The sequence below is a fragment of the Silurus aristotelis genome (genome assembly GCF_946808225.1).
Source record: "Silurus aristotelis genome assembly, chromosome: 3".
NCBI classification, from domain to species: Eukaryota; Metazoa; Chordata; class Actinopteri; order Siluriformes; family Siluridae; genus Silurus; species Silurus aristotelis.
Window position 1 is genome coordinate 8,862,464 of NC_139576.1, and position 18,428 is coordinate 8,880,891.

The 18,428-nt window shown below is 38.6% G+C and overlaps 1 protein-coding gene across 2 annotated transcripts in view; it reads right to left on the reverse strand.

Moving 5' to 3' along the window:
* The window catches only part of gpr156 (G protein-coupled receptor 156), a 47,757-nt gene that overhangs the window by 23,787 nt on the left and 5,542 nt on the right, over positions 1–18,428 (reverse strand). The window contains exon 2 of one of the 2 annotated variants that reach the window (XM_083536974.1): positions 14,872–15,073. The exons of the other annotated variant lie outside the window; for it this stretch is intronic. The gene's annotated coding sequence lies outside the window, so the exon portion shown is untranslated. The remainder of the gene's footprint in view (positions 1–14,871; positions 15,074–18,428) is intronic. 2 annotated transcript variants of the gene reach the window in all.

Genomic DNA, 18,428 nt, shown 5'->3' on the forward strand with positions numbered 1-18,428 from the left:
GTCGACGTTTTTCAAGTGGAACCGCCAAATTCTCACTTTTTCTAAGCATTTTTTATCGGTTATGTCGACTTTTTTTCTTGTCGCCGAACCCTGATATCTCGAGCACAAGGGGGAAAAATTGCCATTTAACGTCGGTTATCTCGGTGCAGCCGCAGAAGAACTCGCGGAAGTGGCGGAAAAATCAAACCTTACAGCTGCTACAGGTGTTGTATTGTATACTGGAGAATCTCTGCTGTTAGTTAGTGCACATATGCCTTTTGTTGTTAAATGTTATGCGATGAACGGGAGGCGAAAGCCGCGCTTGGCGGCGCGGAACGTGGGATGAGCAAAAGCATAGAATGAACACCGGCAGGATCGGAGGGGATCCGCGGTGCGCTTTGGGAAGAAAAGCCAGCCGTTGAGAGAGTGCCGGTGGGAAGACACGTACCGGGATACGCATGTGCGATAACAACGACAGCCGTGAACCAACATATACCAACAATAACGGACAGTGAGAGTGTGGAAGTTTAAATAGGAGTTGGTGATGATGATAAACGAGCACCATATGTGCGCGATTAAAGCCGGGAGCTTTAGAGAAAGCGGCCGAGAAAACACCTGACACGCTGAAGGGGGCTGAAGGGGGCGTGGCAGGGGGGATACCTGACAGATAAACATGTACTGAATGTATTTTTATAGCATGCCTTCATCAAACAAATCGCGGCAACGCCTTTGTGTAAAAAAAAACCTTCAAAAACACGTGCATGCACATTCTTATTTATTAACACACATCATGTACATAAAGAAATTTCAACCCAGCCATTAGGGGGGCACAAGCCAGTGTACTCTTAGTGCCGGTCCCAAGCCCGGGTAAATGGGGAGGGTTGCGTTAGGAAGGGCATCCAGCGTAAAACATGTGCCAAATCAAATATGCGGATCACAAATGAGAATTTCATACCGGATCAGTCGTGGCCCGGGTTAACAGCTACCGCCACAGGTATCGTTAGCCGACAGGGTACCGGTGGAAATTGGGCTACTGTTGGCCTAAGAAGGAGAAGGAGAGGAGGAAGGCGTCTACAGAGACGGCAGGAAAAGGAGCAGCGTAGGAGAGTAGAGGTTCGGGTTGGTACTTTAAATGTTGGTACTATGACGGGTAAAGGGAGAGAGATAGCTGATATGATGGAGAGGAGAAAGGTAGATGTGTTGTGTGTTCAGGAGACCAAGTGGAAAGGGAGTAAGGCCAGGAACATTGGAGGTGGGTTTAAACTGTTTTATCATGGTGTGGATGGGAAGAGAAATGGTGTAGGGGTGATTCTGAAGGAAGAGTACAGTAAGAGTGTAGTGGAGGTGAAGAGAGTTTCTGATAGGGTGATGATCGTGAAGGTGGAAGTTGAAGGGATGATGATAAATGTCATCAGTGCCTATGCTCCACAAGTTGGCTGTGAGATGGAGGAGGAGGAAAGATTCTGGAGTGAATTAGATGAAGTGGTAGATGGTGTACCTAGGAAAGAACGATTGGTGATTGAGGCAGACTTTAATGGGCATGTAGGTGAAGGGAACAGAGGTGATGAGGAGGTGATGGGTAGGTATGGTTTTAAGGAGAGGAATGTGGAAGGGCAGATGGTGGTAGATTTTGCTAAAAGGATGGAAATGGCAGTGGTGAACACGTATTTTAGGAAGAAGGAGGATCATAGGGTGACGTATAAGAGTGGAGGAAGGTGCACACAGGTGGATTATCTTCTGTGTAGGAGATGCAACCTGAAGGAGATTGGAGACTGTAAGGTGTTGGCGGGGGTCAGTGTAGCTAGACAGCATCGGATGGTGGTCTGTAGGATGGTTTTGGAGGCGAAGAAGAAGAGGAGGAAAGTAAGGTTTGAAAGAAGAATAAGATGGTGGAAACTGAAGGAGGAAGAGTGTAGTGTGAGGTTCAGGGAAGAGGTCAGACAGGGGCTTGGTGGTGGTGAAGAGGTGCCGGATGATTGGGCAACTACTGCAGGAGTGATGAGGGAGGCAGCTAGAAAAGTACTTGGTGTGACATCTGGAAATAGAAAGCAAGACAAGGAGACGTGGTGGTGGAATGAGGAAGTGCAGGAGAGCATTAGGGGAAAGAGGTTGGCAAAACAGAAGTGGGATCGACAGAGTGATGAGAAAAGTAGGCAGGAGTACAAGGAGATGCGGCAGCAGGTTAAAAGGGATGTGGCGAAAGCCAAGGAAAAGGCATATGAGGAACTGTATAAGAGGTTGGACACTAGGGAAGGAGAAAAGGATTTATACCGATTGGCCAAGCAGAGGGACCGAGCTGGGAAGGATGTACTGCAAGTTAGAGCAATAAAGGATGGAGAGGAAAATGTGTTGACTAGTGAGGAGAGTGTGTTAAGAAGATGGAGGGAGTATTTTGAGCAGCTGATGAATGAGGAAAATCAGAGAGAGAGAAGGTTGGAGGATGTGGAGTTGGTGAAGCAGGAAGTAGATAGGATCAGTAAGGAGGAAGTGAGAGCAGCGATTAAGAGGATGAAGAATGGAAAGTCGGTTGGACCAGATGACATACCGGTAGAAGCGTGGAGATGTTTAGGAGAGATGGCAGTGGAGTTTTTAACCAGATTGTTTAAAAGGATTCTGGAAGGGGAGAGGATGCCTGAGGAATGGAGAAGGAGTGTGCTGGTACCGATCTTTAAGCATAAGGGAGATGTGCAGACCTGCAGTAACTACAGGGGAATTAAGTTGATCAGTCACACCATGAAGTTATGGGAAAGAGTAGTGGAAGCCAGGCTGAGAGAAGAGGTGACCATCTGTGAGCAACAGTATGGTTTCATGCCGAGGAAGAGCACCACAGATGCCTTATTTGCTTTGAGGATGTTGATGGAGAAGTATAGAGAAGGACAGAAGGAGCTGCATTGTGTATTTGTGGATTTAGAGAAAGCGTACGACAGGGTGCCGAGAGAGGAGTTGTGGTATTGTATGAGGAAGTCAGGTGTGTCAGAGAAGTATGTGAGGGTGGTGCAGGACATGTATGAGGACAGTGTGACGGCAGTAAAGTGTGCAGTAGGTACGACAGACTGGTTCAGGGTGAAGGTTGGACTGCATCAAGAAACGGCCCTGAGCCCTTTCCTGTTTGCAGTGGTGATGGACAGGTTGACGGACGAGGTCAGACAGGAGTCTCCCTGGACTTTGATGTTTGCAGATGATATTGTGATTTGTGGTGAGAGTAGAGAGCAGGTTGAGAAGAGCCTGGAGAGGTGGAGATATGCGCTGGAGAGAAGGGGAATGAAAGTCAGTAGGAGTAAGACAGAGTACATGTGTGTGAATGAGAGGGAGGGCAGTGGAGTGATGCGGTTGCAGGGAGAAGAGGTGGAGAAGGTGGAAGAGTTCAGGTACCTGGGGTCAACAGTGCAAAGTAATGGAGAGTGTGTTAGGGAAGTAAAGAAAAGAGTGCAGGCAGGGTGGAGTGGGTGGAGAAGAGTGACAGGAGTGATTTGTGATAGAAGAGTATCTGCAAGAATGAAAGGGAAAGTTTATAGGACTGTGGTGAGACCTGCGATGTTGTATGGATTAGAGACAGTGGCATTGAGTAAAAGACAGGAGGTGGAGCTGGAGGTAGCAGAGCTGAAGATGTTGAGGTTTTCGTTGGGAGTGACGAGGATGGACAAGATTAAAAATGAGTTTATTAGAGGGACAGCACATGTAGGATGTTTTGGTGACAAGGTGAGGGAGGTGAGATTGAGATGGTTTGGACATGTGCAGAGAAGGGACATGAATTATATTGGTAGAAAAATGCTGAAGATGGAGCCACCAGGTAGGAGGAAAAGAGGAAGGCCAAGGAGGAGGTTCATGGATGTGGTGAGGGAAGCCATGCAGGTAGTTGGTGTGAAAGAGGCAGATATAGAGGACAGGGTGGTATGGAGACGGATGATCCGCTGTGGCGACCCCTAATGGGAGCAGCCGAAAGAAGAAGAAGAAGATGTACATAAAGAAATTTCAAGCACGTTAATATACTGCCGCCATATTGATTTTCGTTTATCTCGATCATCGGTTATCTCGATGCTTTTTGGCGACCACCTAGGACATCGACATAACCGGGTTCCACTGTATATTCTTAAGAACACAAGCAGGTTAGCAATACGATTAACACAGACAACTGAACTGATGTTCTTCCATCCATTCCAAAAAAATGTTTTTACACAGAATAAGAAAAGAAAAATCCAGATATGATCTAAACGATACCAAAATTGGATAGCAGAAAAAGTATGGACTGTATGTGGAATGAAGTGAAGATGAACCATGGACAAAAGTTTGTAGACACCTGACCATAAGATTTGCTTTTTGAACATCAGATTCCACATTTGATCCTTATTTGCTGTTATAATAACCTTCACCCTTCTGGGATGATGTTTGACTAAATTTTGGATTGTGCTGTGGAGATTTGTGCTCAGTGAGCCACAAGGGTGTTACTAAAGTTAGGTATATTGTAGGTGATGTGAAAAGACCTGGAGTGCAGTCAGTGTTCCAATTCATGAAGCTGGTTTTGTGCAAAGAGGCATTATAATGATGGAAGAGGTTGAAGTGAAGGGAAAAAGTCATGCTATCACATACAAAGTCAACCTATACAATTGCGTGCCTCCACATTCGTGAAAACAGTTTGGGAGAGAACCTTATAGTCAGGTGTCCCGATACTGTTTTCTATATAGTGTATGTCTACTTATATGTACATTCAAATGGAGAGCAACACTGAGGTCGTTTCAGTGGAAATAATAACAAAACAATAAATATGGGATTTGCTGTATAGCAGGGATCTCGGGTATAGAATTTTTTATCTTTATACATACAGTACTGTGCAAATGTTTTAGGCAGGTGTAAAGAAATACTTTCAAATATATATATTTAAATTTTAAAATATTTAAAAAAAAAATTATTATTATGAATTCACAAAATGCAAAGTGAGCAAACAAAATAAATGTAAAAATTCGTACTTTAAATTTGTACATTTCCAAACTTGGCACAGTTGCAAAAAGAGATTCTGTATGATCAGAGTCAGGTGTACGATTAACTATCTATTAACACCTGTTGCTAATCAGGTGCTAATGATCATCAATTTCATATGTAGGTTGAACCACAGCTGTTTCTTTTTCAGAAAGAGGTTTAAACTGGGTGAGGAACAGCCAAACTCTGCTACTAAGGTGAGGTCATAGAAAACAGTTTCATCTCATCACTGTGGCAAGCCTGAGCACAGCAACAAGACACAAGGAAGTTATTTTGCACCAGCAAAGTCTCTCCCAGGCAGATATTTCAAAGGAATCTGAGGTTTCCAAGCTCTTTCAAAAAAAGCACAAAGAAACAGGAAATGCAGTGGTCGGCAAGGAAACTTAATGCAGTGGATGAAAGACACATTATGCTTGCTTCCCTTTTAGATTGAAAAGATGTCCAACAGTGCCATCAAAGAACTGCCAGGAAACCAGTGGGACCCAGGTACTCTCCAGAGAAGTTAGACCAGAAGTGGTCTTCATGGAGGAATTGTGGGCAAAAACAAACATCTCCAACATGAAAACAATGCTAAGTGACTCAAACATAGGAACTGGGGTGCAGGAAAATGGCAGCAGGTGCTCTGGACTGATGAGTCAAAACTTTGACATTGTGGGCTGTAGCAAAAAATGAATTGTTTGCTAAAGGGCTGTAGAGTGGTACAATAATGAGTGTCTGCAGGCAACGGTGAAGCATGGTGGCAGTTCCTTGTAAGTTTGGGGCTTATTTCTACAAATAGAGTTAGAGATTTGGTCAGGAATAATGGTATACTCAATGCTAAGGAATACAGGCAGATACTTGTAGGACAACAACCCCAAACAAACAGACAATATCATTTAGAAGTCTCTTCAACATTTGGCTTGGTCCCCACAGAGCCCTGATCATAAAATCATAAAGTCTGTCAATGAAAATATAAAAATTTAAGGCACCCTACATCCACAGAAGATCTTTTATTAACGCTCCAACCTACTTGCAGAGTTACCTCAAAACCTATGAGCAAGTATACTTAGAAGAATTGATGCTGCTTTGCAGGTAAAGTGTAGTCACACCAAATATTAATTTGATTTCAATTTTTTCCATGTTGTCTATTTTTAAAAGCATTCTTACTTTACACATTATTATTTTTTTATTTTTTACAAAAGCCTAAAACTTTTGCACAGTACTGCATATAGACAGTCCCATGCAATTGTTGAAACTGTTTTTTGTTTGTCCTGCAAGCTTGACATCTGACCACAAGCTAAAGTAAAGATTCATGTTCAATGTACTTTTTGTTATATACAGTAAAATCCCTGGCAAAGCACAAATCTGTAGTCCCCACCAGACACCCTGTAAACCTTACATTTTCATTACTATTAGTTTACATTTACTTTATCAAAAAAAGCAACGCAATTTCCAACAAAACTCTGCCTATATAGTGCACAAACTCACCAAAAGATGGCAGTACAATATTCACTCAACTGTGTAAGACAGAGGAGCAACATTTTCCTATGAAGGGCCAAAAATCTAACTTTATTAAGGTCTGTGGACAAAAAAATAAATGTTGCATTATATTAAATATTATATTAAAATAAAAGTTGCCACAGTTGCTCTCATTTATGATTTTATAATTTAATATAAATTCAGAAAATCCATTTCAATTCAATTTTATTTGTATGACTGTGGCAAGGAAAAACTTGCTAAGAAAACTCAAAATGTCCATTTATTACAGTTTCATCATTGCTGTTGAAAAACGACTCGGTAAGCTACTTAACTAATAAAGATTTATTTGTACTAGTTACTGAAACACTAGTTAAGATACTAAAACACTAATTTTAGTACAGTAAGAAACAACTGAATTTATAGTACAATTGAGTTCAATCCCAATTTTTTAAAAAGTTTTTCCAAATGGCACTTTTTTGCCTCTCTTGGCATGATGGGCCAAATCAAAGTTTACCATGGGTGACTTTTGCCTGCAGGCCCTAGTTTGGGTTTCTCTTCTCAAAATCTGACTGATGCATCAATGTCAGTAATCCCTGCTCTGTTATATCTTACATCACAACAGGGAAGATGTGTTATCATATGAAACAGTCCAACAAAAATTTACAAGCGGAGTGAAGAGAAGTAATTATTGGGAACCCACCCTTTTACATAATAGCACCTCTGCTCAAAATACATAAACACACCACTCCTGTTTCCTAAATGAGAGAGTAGAGGGGGGAAAAAAATCACAGGCCTGTCTCTAGTACACTGTGGTAAATCTCACAAACATTGCTTCATCACACGCACATATGCGGCGTACAGTGTGATCAAGAAAAGGAGTCATGGTTGGAAAATAAACTTGTGCGGAGATGGTGTGGGCTGGATTCCGGAGCGGTGAAGAGTTAAAATGTTGTATGGACTTGTTGTGCAGATCAGCGGTCCCCAACCTTTTTTGCGCCACTTTAAGGTGTGGTGGATAAATACAAAATAAAATGATACGACCGGCATAAAAACTGGTATTTTCTAAATATAGTAATAAACGTGTTGTTTTTTGTTCATTTTGCTAGCTTCGGGTTTTGAATTTAGCGGTAATGTATTATGTGTTAGCGGCCGGAGCAGCCCCTTTAAGAAGGTAGCGAATGTAGGTAAGACATGTAACCGTGGCATCATAACATGAATCAAGAGTGAGTCATAGACAGATGTGGCGGAATCCGGTAATTTTCTAAAATAAAACATCGTTCAGAATTAGATAATAAATTAAACGGAAATAATGTAAGTTATGTACCAATTGACCCACGGACCGGTGCCGATCCGCGACCTGGGGGATGGGGACCACTGGTGTAGATGACTGTTTTTTTTTTATAGATGGCAATATCCTTAAAGCTTAACTCTATACATTTGTAAGTGTGTGTATACTTGGCAAATCACAACAGTGGACAGGGACATACAGAGATATTCCAAGACAGGTTCCACTTGGAACAGATCTCACAAGGGTCGATCAAAGAAGTTGAGTCCTCGTGATGTGCATTATGTGCAGAAGCTAGCTTAAAAAAACAGACGCATGAGTGCTGCAGCATCGCTTTAGAAGTTGCAGAAGTAGAAGGTCCGCTCGAGGTCACGAGTGTCAAGGTCGCAAGTATCAAGGTTCCATTGTGTGTGTATATATATATATATATATATATATATATATATATATATATATATATATATATATATATATATATATATATATATATATATATATATATATACACACACAGTGGGTACAGAAAGTATTCAGACCCCCTTAAATTTTTTACTCTTTGTTATATTGCAGCCATTTGCTAAAATCATTAAGGTTCCTTTTTTTTCCTTATTAATGTACACATAGCACCCAATATTGACAGAAAAACACAGAATTGTCGACATTGTTACAGATTTGTTAAAAAAGATAAATTTAAATATCACATGGTCCTAAGTATTCAGACCCTTTGCTCAGTATTTAGTAGAAGCACCTTTTTGATCTAATACAGCTATGAGTCTTTTTTGGGAAAGATGCAACAGGTTTTTCACACCTGGATTTGGGGATCCTCTGCCATTCCTCCTTGCAGGTCCTCTCCAGTTCTGTCAGGTTGGATGGTAAACGTTGGTGGACAGCCATTTTTAGGTCTCTCCAGAGATGCTCAATTGGGTTTAAGTCAGGGCTCTGGCTGAGCCATTTAAGAACAGTCACGGAGTTGTTGTGAAGCCACTCCTTCGTTATTTTAGCTGTGTGCTTAGGGTCATTGTCTTGTTTGAAGGTAAACCTTTGGCCCAGTCTGAGGTCCAGAGCACTCTGGAGAAGGTTTTCGTCCAGGATATCCCTGTGCTTGGCCACATTCATCTTTCCCTCGATTGCAAACAGTCATCCTGTCCCTGCAGCTGAAAAACACCTCCACAGCATGATGCTGCCACCACCATGCTTCACTGTTGGGACTGTATTGGACAGGTGATGAGCAGTGCCTGGTTTTCTCCACACATACCGCTTAGAATTAAGGCCAAAAAGTTATATTTTGGTCTCATCAGACCAGAGAATCTTATTTCTCACCATCTTGGAGTCCTTCAGGTGTTTTTTAGTGTCTTGCACTTAGGAGAGGCTTCCATCGGGCCACTCTGCCATAAAGCCCTGACTGGTGGAGGGCTGCAGTGATGGTTGACTTTCTACAACTTTCTCCCATCTCCAGACTGCAACTCTGGAGCTTAGCCACAGTGATATTTGGGTTCTTCTTTACCTCTCTCACCAAGGCTCTACTCCCCGATAGCTCAGTTTGGCTGGACGGCCAGCTCTAGGAAGGGTTCTGGTCGTCCCAAACGTCTTCCATTTGAGGATTATGGAGGCCACTGTGCTCTTAGGAACCTTAAGTGCAGCAGAAATCTTTTTGTAACCTTGGTCAGATCTGTGCCTTGCCACAATTCTGTCTCTGAGCTCTTCAGGCAGTTCCTTTAACCTTATGATTCTCATTTGCTCTGACATACATTGTGATCTGTAAGGTCTTATATAGACAGGTGTGTGGCTTTCCCAATTAAGTCCAATCAGTATAATCAAACATTTCTGGACTCTCTGGACATTTCTGGACTCTCTCTCTCTCTCTCTCTCTCTCTCTCTCTCTCTCTCTCTCTCTCTCTCTCTCTCTCTATATATATATATATATATATATATATATATATATATATATATATATATATATATATATATATATATATATATATATATATATATATATATAATGCTTCCATTTGGCAGGCCAGTACTTTTCTACTGGATGTTTTAAACGCAGATCAATCACACACATCTGTATGAAGTAACATATTCTATTAAATAATAGAGTTCAGGTTAACTCAATGCATGTAAAAAAAAAAAAAAAATAGCACATTATTCACAAAAAGATCTCAAACACAGCTAAACATTTGATTGTTCAGAAGTTGTTCCAGTTTAACCGTATTTTTAATTATTAAAAAAATAAATAAAAACAGCTTTTGAAATTAAGCCAGCTACTTATTTTAATACTGAATTATTTCTACAGCAACAGCTGTATGGCATGTTTTTCACTCAAGTCTCATCAGTGAACAGTTGATAAATAAATGTTATAATTAATAATGAATTTCCTTCTTACACAATTGTACTTTTGCACCATATAGTGCACAGTTATAGAGGGGATTTACTTCTAACTGGTGACACTCAGATGAGGATGGGTTCCGTTTTGCGTCTGGATCCTCTAAGTTTTTTATTCTCAATGTTGTTTCAGGGGCTTTTTTCTCACCACCATAACCATTGGCTCTTCCTCATTTAGGGTACATTTACAGGGACAAATACTTCATTTCAAACTGATATCCTGAGTCTAGTTAATACTATAAAGCTGCTTAGTGACAACGTCTACTGAACTGAATTGAATTTAACTGAATTATATTACGGACACTTAATGGAAATAAATATTGTCAACAATATATTATAATAATATATATATAGAGAGGAAAAAATAAGTTCTAATTTTGGAAATGAAACTGTATAATTTGGTTAACTTTATTATAAGTAGATTGATTGACTTTATTTAACACTTATTCAAGAAAAATTTCTAGTGTTATACAATTTTTCACTATGGGAAAGTCTTCAGAATAGAGAAGGATTTGTGCTTTGCGGTTTCTCTAAAACATAACACACAGTATTTTTATTTATCTTGTTCCCTTCCAAGAGGTAATGACACTGTGACATTAGAGCTGCTATAATGTAACTAATAACAGGAACTAATTTACTGCTCAGATGCTCACGCACATCATTAAAAGCAACTATAACAGGATAATAAAATGAGATGTCTTATTATTTAATAACAAATTCAATTGAAGGCAAACTGTTTCTCTTTACGAGGAATAAAATACTTAAAATATTGATAATTCTCTATAATCGGTAATTATTTTTAAAAACAGCGTAGCCCATCTAATTTCACTCTTTACATAAAATATGACACTCTCTGTGTATGAGTTGTCATTCGATAGGTGTCTCATCAAGTGTAATCTTATAGTGAATATGAAATAAAAACAAGTCTAAGAAAGTGTTAATATGATCACATGAGTAAGAGAAAATGACTTGATCATGATTGTAAACAGTCTGAACAAGTGTCATCTCATGATTAAGCACTTGTGGTTAATCTGTTTTAAAGCCTCAGGTGCTTTCTAGCTCAGTTACACACACACACACACACACACACACACACACACACACACACACACACACACACACACACACACACACACATACACATGCTACAGTCACAGACATATAGACCATAAAAAAAAATAATAATTACACATTTGCACAATAATAAAAATTGCTACAATTCAATCAGTTAATTTCAGACATTTTAATAATGACCTGAATTAATGTTACAATTAATAAAGTCCTGGTATGATAAACCGTGCTCATAAATCTCTAGTCAATGATTAGTACCCATATATTTACTGAAGCAATACAATCTCGGTAAAGGAGGAAGGTAATGAAAGCAGTTTTGGTTCATTACAATAAAGCACCAAGCTACACACTAAAGTGGGAAACTACTAGGGATAATATGAAATGTCTATCTGAATATGCAGAACTCAATCATATTTACTGAAGTAAATTTACATGTATGGCTTTTAACAGACGCCCTTGTTTTGCTAGATTGCAAAAATACCAGAGGAGCCAGAGCTTCATTCGTAGTGAAGTTCAATCATGATGTTGGCTGAAGCAAAACAAAAAAAAAGTTAGTTGAAGTTATGCTATACACTGGAACGCAGAAAAGCAGCCTTTCGATCAACTTTACGATGCTTTCAAACCAGTTTGTTCAGACTGGAACTGTGAAAGGAATACTTTTACTTGTTTATTTGCTTGGTCCTATGTGATTAAAAAGACTAAAGAACAAAAAAAATTGCTGGTTGAGGGTGTGTGACTGAAATATCCCCGCAAAAAGGTTTCCATTCATTAGAAATATGATAATAAGGTATGCAAAAAAAAAGAAGTACAGCCAGCTTGTATATCACAAAGATTTAACTCATGTACAGCATTACAGAGCAATACTCTCACTGAATTAAATCACACTAGGGTTGCCAGGTCTCCGTTTATCTCAGATAAAAGACTCTGGTCTCCAAATCAAGATGAAAAAACACCAAGGACAGATCTGTGAACCTGTTCTTACAGTTTTAACCTAACACAAAGCTAGCTACAGCTTAGGTCATACATTTACATAGGCTTCGTAGAAGCGACAAATTGTTAATGATTAAAGAATTAATCAGAGATCATAAAAATTAGATTTTTTTTTTTATGTATAGTCCTGCTCTGAAGACAGAATTTACATTACAGATATTTAATATTTTGTCCACAAGACACAATAATACCAGAATTTACACAAATTACAAAACCAGTTTAAAGGTTCACACATGCTTGATTCTTTATACTGTGTGCTGTTACCCGGATGATCAACCGCTCCTGTGTTTTTTGAGAGGTGTTCATGAGTCCATAGACAATTCACATTTACAAAAGTGCTTTGAACTCCTCATCAATAAATACATTCGGATACTGAATCGTTATGGCCAACTGTTCGGCTCAGCCACATAATCAGATATCAGATTACAGAGGATGGTTCTGATGGCTGAAAGAAGTTTTGGTGCCTCCCTGCCCAACCTTCAAGACCTGCATACATCCAGAGTGAGAAATAAGCCCCAGAAAATCACTCTGGATCCCTCACATCTACGCCATATTGTTTTGCAATCTGGCCGGCGTTACAGAGCAACGAACACCAGAACAGCCAGGCACAAGAAAACTTTCATCCCCAGGTAATGTACCTCATGAACACTTAAATGCTATTAAATTAAATCTTCCCATTCTTTTTAAGAAAGCTCTCCGGGAACTCCATTCTCCAGGAACTGCATTATTTGGTTTTCTAGCATTTTCTGCAAATTATACTATTTCTGTCAATGGCTACATGTTTCTTGAATTCATATTTTCCCACTTAGGACAAATCAGGGAGTCCTCAGGTCCCAACTGGTACAAATGTTTAATAATTGTCAAAATGATACAATAAGGTGTGGAAAGGTGTTAAAGGTATACATTTTGGAACAATGTGATTGGTGAAAATGTTTACTATTTCGTCTTTTTGGAAGAATGAATTACCTTGCAGTTATCTTTCATATCTTATTTATATTCTAAAAGGCAATACTAGAAAATAAATAAATAAACAAATGAAGAACAATATATATCAACCTGAATTATCATAACTGTCTATTACTAAACATAGGAACAATCGTTGATCCTCCAGGTAAAAACACACAGTATGAATGTGTGTAACCTGACCTGGTTTATTTGCATAAGTTGGACTATGTGAATAAACTTTTTCAGGGCATCACTAAATAAAAAATTTAATAAATAATAATCTCTTTTTTTCTTTAGCAGATTTTGCAACACAATGCAGATTACATTACAGATGTTGGCTTACAGTATGTGAACAACAGAACAGACACTGCTGCTTTCATACACTATATGGCTTGGTTTGGCAATGGCAATGGCAATGGCATGTCCCTGTGCATAAAGCCAGCTTCATGAAAATATAGTTTAAAGGGGTTGAAGTCTAATATCTTAAATAAACAGTAAACTGTTTAAGATCTCTGACCTCAACCCAATTGAACACTTTTGGCTGAATGAGCACAAATCTCCACAAGCACACTCCAAAATCTGGTAGAACATCTTTACAGAAAACTGGAGTGTATTATAACAGCAAATGAGATCTTTATGTGGAATGAAATGTGTCTTACAGTCAGGTGTCCACAAACTTTTCCCCATACAGTATGCTGAATAAAAGCAACATATTTCTTTTCTCTTTTTTTTCCACATAGATTTTTCTAACACTAGCATTTTTAGCTTTATTTAATGCAGTACATTCGATTGTATACTGAATCCTTTAATAGGTGCATTTAGTGTTGTGTAAAGTCTGTTAAACAAGGTAGTTCCTGTTACCACTTATATCATAATCAGCTGCTTGAAAACAGTTTATTTCCTGAACATTTTCCCATGGACCATTACAATGGCTTGTATTATATGGTATATCCCCTATACATGTCACTGTGTAAGCTGCAACTATAGACACAATAATGTATTAAAATAAGCCCATAAATACAAACCTACTTTTACAGCTACTGTTTTAGAAACTGACACAGAAAAACATCTTTTGGCCAATCAGATCTGAGAATTCAACAGCACCATGGCCTAAAGTATCTTACTGAATGAATGAATAGAATATGCCAATAAGGAGGATATAAGTGTAGTCTGAAAATTTCAACACTGAGAACTTTTTTGTTCACTTAAGGTGCCTCTATCATGATGGGAGTAATCTATACAGAAATGACTCCACCCCCATTCACAGGGCACAGGGGCTTAGTAAATAGTTTGGATAGGATGAAAATGATGTAAATAATATGCTATGACAATCGTAGCCACTCAGTGGCAAGCTGTGCATTTCACACCTAGGACTTCATTGTGTCCTACTGTACCTGAATCAATCCACCTCTTAATACCTTCATTGTGAGGCTACGGATATAGAAACCATCAAAATTATAGAGAGACGCAGTACTGAAGCAAGAAAACCAATGAACACAATTCAACAAGTCTCCTTTCACTGCAGCCACAGCTGCACCAACTGCATACATCACCTCCATCACTAAAAAAAAAATGACTCTGGGTTTTATGTGCATTTTTGTGCATTTTTCTGTGTATCATGTTTTTTCTGGACTTGCACACCTAAAAGACTTGCTATGAAATGAAGAGAACAGACTATTGGGAATAATTTAATACATATTCATAAACAAAAATACATTAAAATGGAAGTCACTGATTTTGAGTTTAAGCCAGTAGAGAAGGCCTTGGTGGCTCTGATGACCTACCACTATAGCCTCCAGATCCAGCCAGACTGGAGATTTTGGAGTGATGTGTAAAGACAGAGCACTCCACCACCACCGTCACTGAAACACCAACTAAGGGAATAAGAATGCTGTTCATCCTTCTGGTAGAGTTCCAGATAGTTGTAGAGTCTGTGCCAAGGTGCATAGAAGCTGTTCTGCCAGTTTGTAGTGTCCCAACACCTTTCTAATACGTGTACACACACACACACAAAAAAATGACATACCCATTACGTTTTGTAAACTTATTTAATTAGTTTATTCTTGACAAGTTTTGGATATAAGTCGAGTTGTCTTACTTGTCTTGATTAAATGTACAGTTTGAGTTGGAACAAAAATCTAGTTAAGTGTACTCAAGGTCTGGGGTGCAGTCAATGTTCCAATTAATTTATTCAATAGGGTTGAGGTAAGCATTTAATAGCAGGTTACTGAAGATCTTTTTATCCAAATCATATAAACTATATCGTCATGGAGCTGGCTTTGTGCACAGGGGCATTGTCATACTGAAATGCTACTGCAGCTAAAGATATTCTACACAATTGTGAGCCTCCAACTTTGTGATAACATTTTGAGTAAGAAGCACATATGCTAATAGTTAGTATAAATTTTCGCAGTTAGGTTAGACGTTCAACTCAACACTACATACTCGAATACATTCCACACCCACACTCAAACACCTGACTCAACTCATAAAATGTCTGCGAAGCTGAATCAGGTGTGCAGGCATGAAGGAAGCAGAAGTGAGTGAGAAGAGGGGAAATTTCTACGGCAGCGTTACTCACCAAGTGACTAAGGTTTCTGTCTTAAACTGTGATTAAACAGTTGTTTTATAAACACAGACTAGTTTCAAGAAGTCTAAAAACAAGAACTAATAAATTAACTTTAAGTCAAAAACCACACCTCTTCATTTAGTAATATAATATTCATTGTCATATTTAAATGTATATTCATACCATACAGTGCATCCGGAAAGTATTTACAACGCTTCAATTTTTCCACATTTTGTTATGTTACAGCCTTATTCCAAAATGAATTAAATGCATTATTTTCTTCAAAAATTCTACGAACACCACCCCATGATGACAACGTGAAAGAACTGTGTTTGAAATCTTTGCATTACATTTGCAGTATTCACAGCCTTTGCCAATATAGAGCTCAGGTGCATCCTGTTTCCACTGATCATCCTTAAGCTGTTTCTACAACTTGATTGTAGTCCACCTGTGGTCAATTCAGTTGATTGAGCATGTTTTGGAAAGGCTCACATATGTCTATATGAGGTCCCACAGTTAACAGTGCATGTCAGAGCACAAACCAAGCCATGAAGTCCAAGGAATTGACTATAGATCTCCTAGTCAGGATGGTATCAAGGTACAGATCTGCGAAAGGGTACAAAAAAATTCCTGTAGCATTAAAGGTCCCAATGAGCACAGTGGCCTCCATCATCTGTAAATGGAAAACGTTTTAAACTACCAGAACTCTTTCTAGAGCGAGCAGCCAGAGTGATCGGGGGCAAAAGGCCATAGTCAGGAAGGTGACCAAGAACCCAATGGAATGATTCGTGACACATGACACCCCACCTGGAGTTTGCCAAAAGGTACCTGTGGCCCAGCCAGAGCCCAGACTTGAATCTGATTGAACATCTCTGGAAAGATCTGAAAATGGCTGTGCACCGACTCGCCCCATCCAACCTGATGAAGCTTGAGAGGTTCTGAAAAGAAGAATTTGAGAAACTGCACAACAATAGGTTTGCAAAGCTTGTAGCATCAAACTCAAAAAGGTCTTGAGGCTGTAATTTTTGTCAAAGGTGCTTCAACAAAGTATTGAGCAAAGACTGAATACTTATTAAAATGTTTTTAGTTTTAATACATTTGCAAAGATTTCAAACAAACTTTCACGTTGTCATTATAGGGTATTTTTTGTAGAATTGTGGGGAGAATAATGAATTTAATCTATTTTGGAATAAGGCTGTAACATACTGTAACATACTGTAACAAAATGTGAAAATGGTGAAGTGCTGTGAATACTTTCAGGTTTCACTGAAGGTCTTATGCAGTATAGATTCTGATTTTTTAGGTGTTGATTAATTTTCTGTAATTACCACCCTGATAATCATCCAAATAAATCACGAGTCTTTAACAGGAGGTCTGTGGCAGTACTGCAGGGGGTCCGCTAATTAATGTTGAATCACAATTTTTGTTACAAAAAATAAATAAGGGTAAAAACATCAAAGATAAAATATTGAATAAAAAATATATATTGTAATTATTACATTAAAGTTCTATTAAATGTAAAGCTGATGTTCATGTAAATGTATAATTGTCCACCTGACAGTAAAAGGAAAATGTATGAAGCTGCAAATCTATTAAAATAAAACAGAACAACTTTAAAAAAATTTTCATTTTTAACTGCAAAACATGTTTGTTATGATGCCTAATAATTTTGTAAAGATTTGAAAATATACAATAAGGCATGTACAACAACAAAATAGTTCTAATTGCCTTATCATAATATAACTAGCATAATATGTGTGGTTTCTATTCATATCAGTGGCTATGTTTGGGGCATTTTGAATCAGGGGGTCCCTGCCTCATGTCTCTATCGCCTCAAGGGGTCCTTGACGTGAAAAATGTTGAAGACGTTATTAATGTGCTTTTTCCAATTTGATGTATCTAAAGTATCAGTTCTGTCACAGTATACGGCTGATAAAGCAATGCTAATAATAAACAGATTTTCAAAATGCATTGAAATTAATTCAAGAAAAATGGATATGCATGAATCTATTTAACATTTATGGAATGGATTCTCTAGTCTCAGCTCATTGTAACTGTCTGGAAGGTCTACAAAAGATTGTATACTTTGTAAAATGATAAGCTGTGTACTGTATTGGTTTATTAACCCCAAATGAGGAAACATTGTTTAGAGGAATGATGTTATAGCTGCAGTAGCCGAAGTGATAAAAGAAACAGTGATAAAAGGAACACCCGAATAAAAACAACAGACCAGAATATGTATTATATTCACCAAATTTTCATAATAATTTCCCTAAAAGTTAACAGCAACATAATGTAGTATTCATACAGGAGTCTAAACCATGCGGGTTTAGACATATAGTGTCTCTTTGTCACAGTGACAGTTACAACGAGCTGAGACTGGAGACTCCTTCGATATCATGGATAAACAGTCAACTGTTATGTACTTAAATGATTCCTTTTTTTATTGCGGTGAAAGAAAGTGTTTGAGTCTCTTGTACTTCATAGCTTGCTACAGTATTATTAAAACAGAAAATTCTCACCTCATAACTGGTATTTTACTCCTAAAGCCATGCATAAAATAGTACAGTACCTACACCCTAACTTCCTTATCCTGCAATCACTCATAGCTGCTAATGTTCACATGTCCGGTCCATTAGGAATGGAAAAGAATCTACAACAACACCTCGATACAGTTTTGTGCAAATGAGTAATGATTAAAACAGGCAGTTCCCACAGTGCCAAACTGCTACCCCTTCACTTCCTTTACTTGAAAGATGTAAAGCCTTAAAA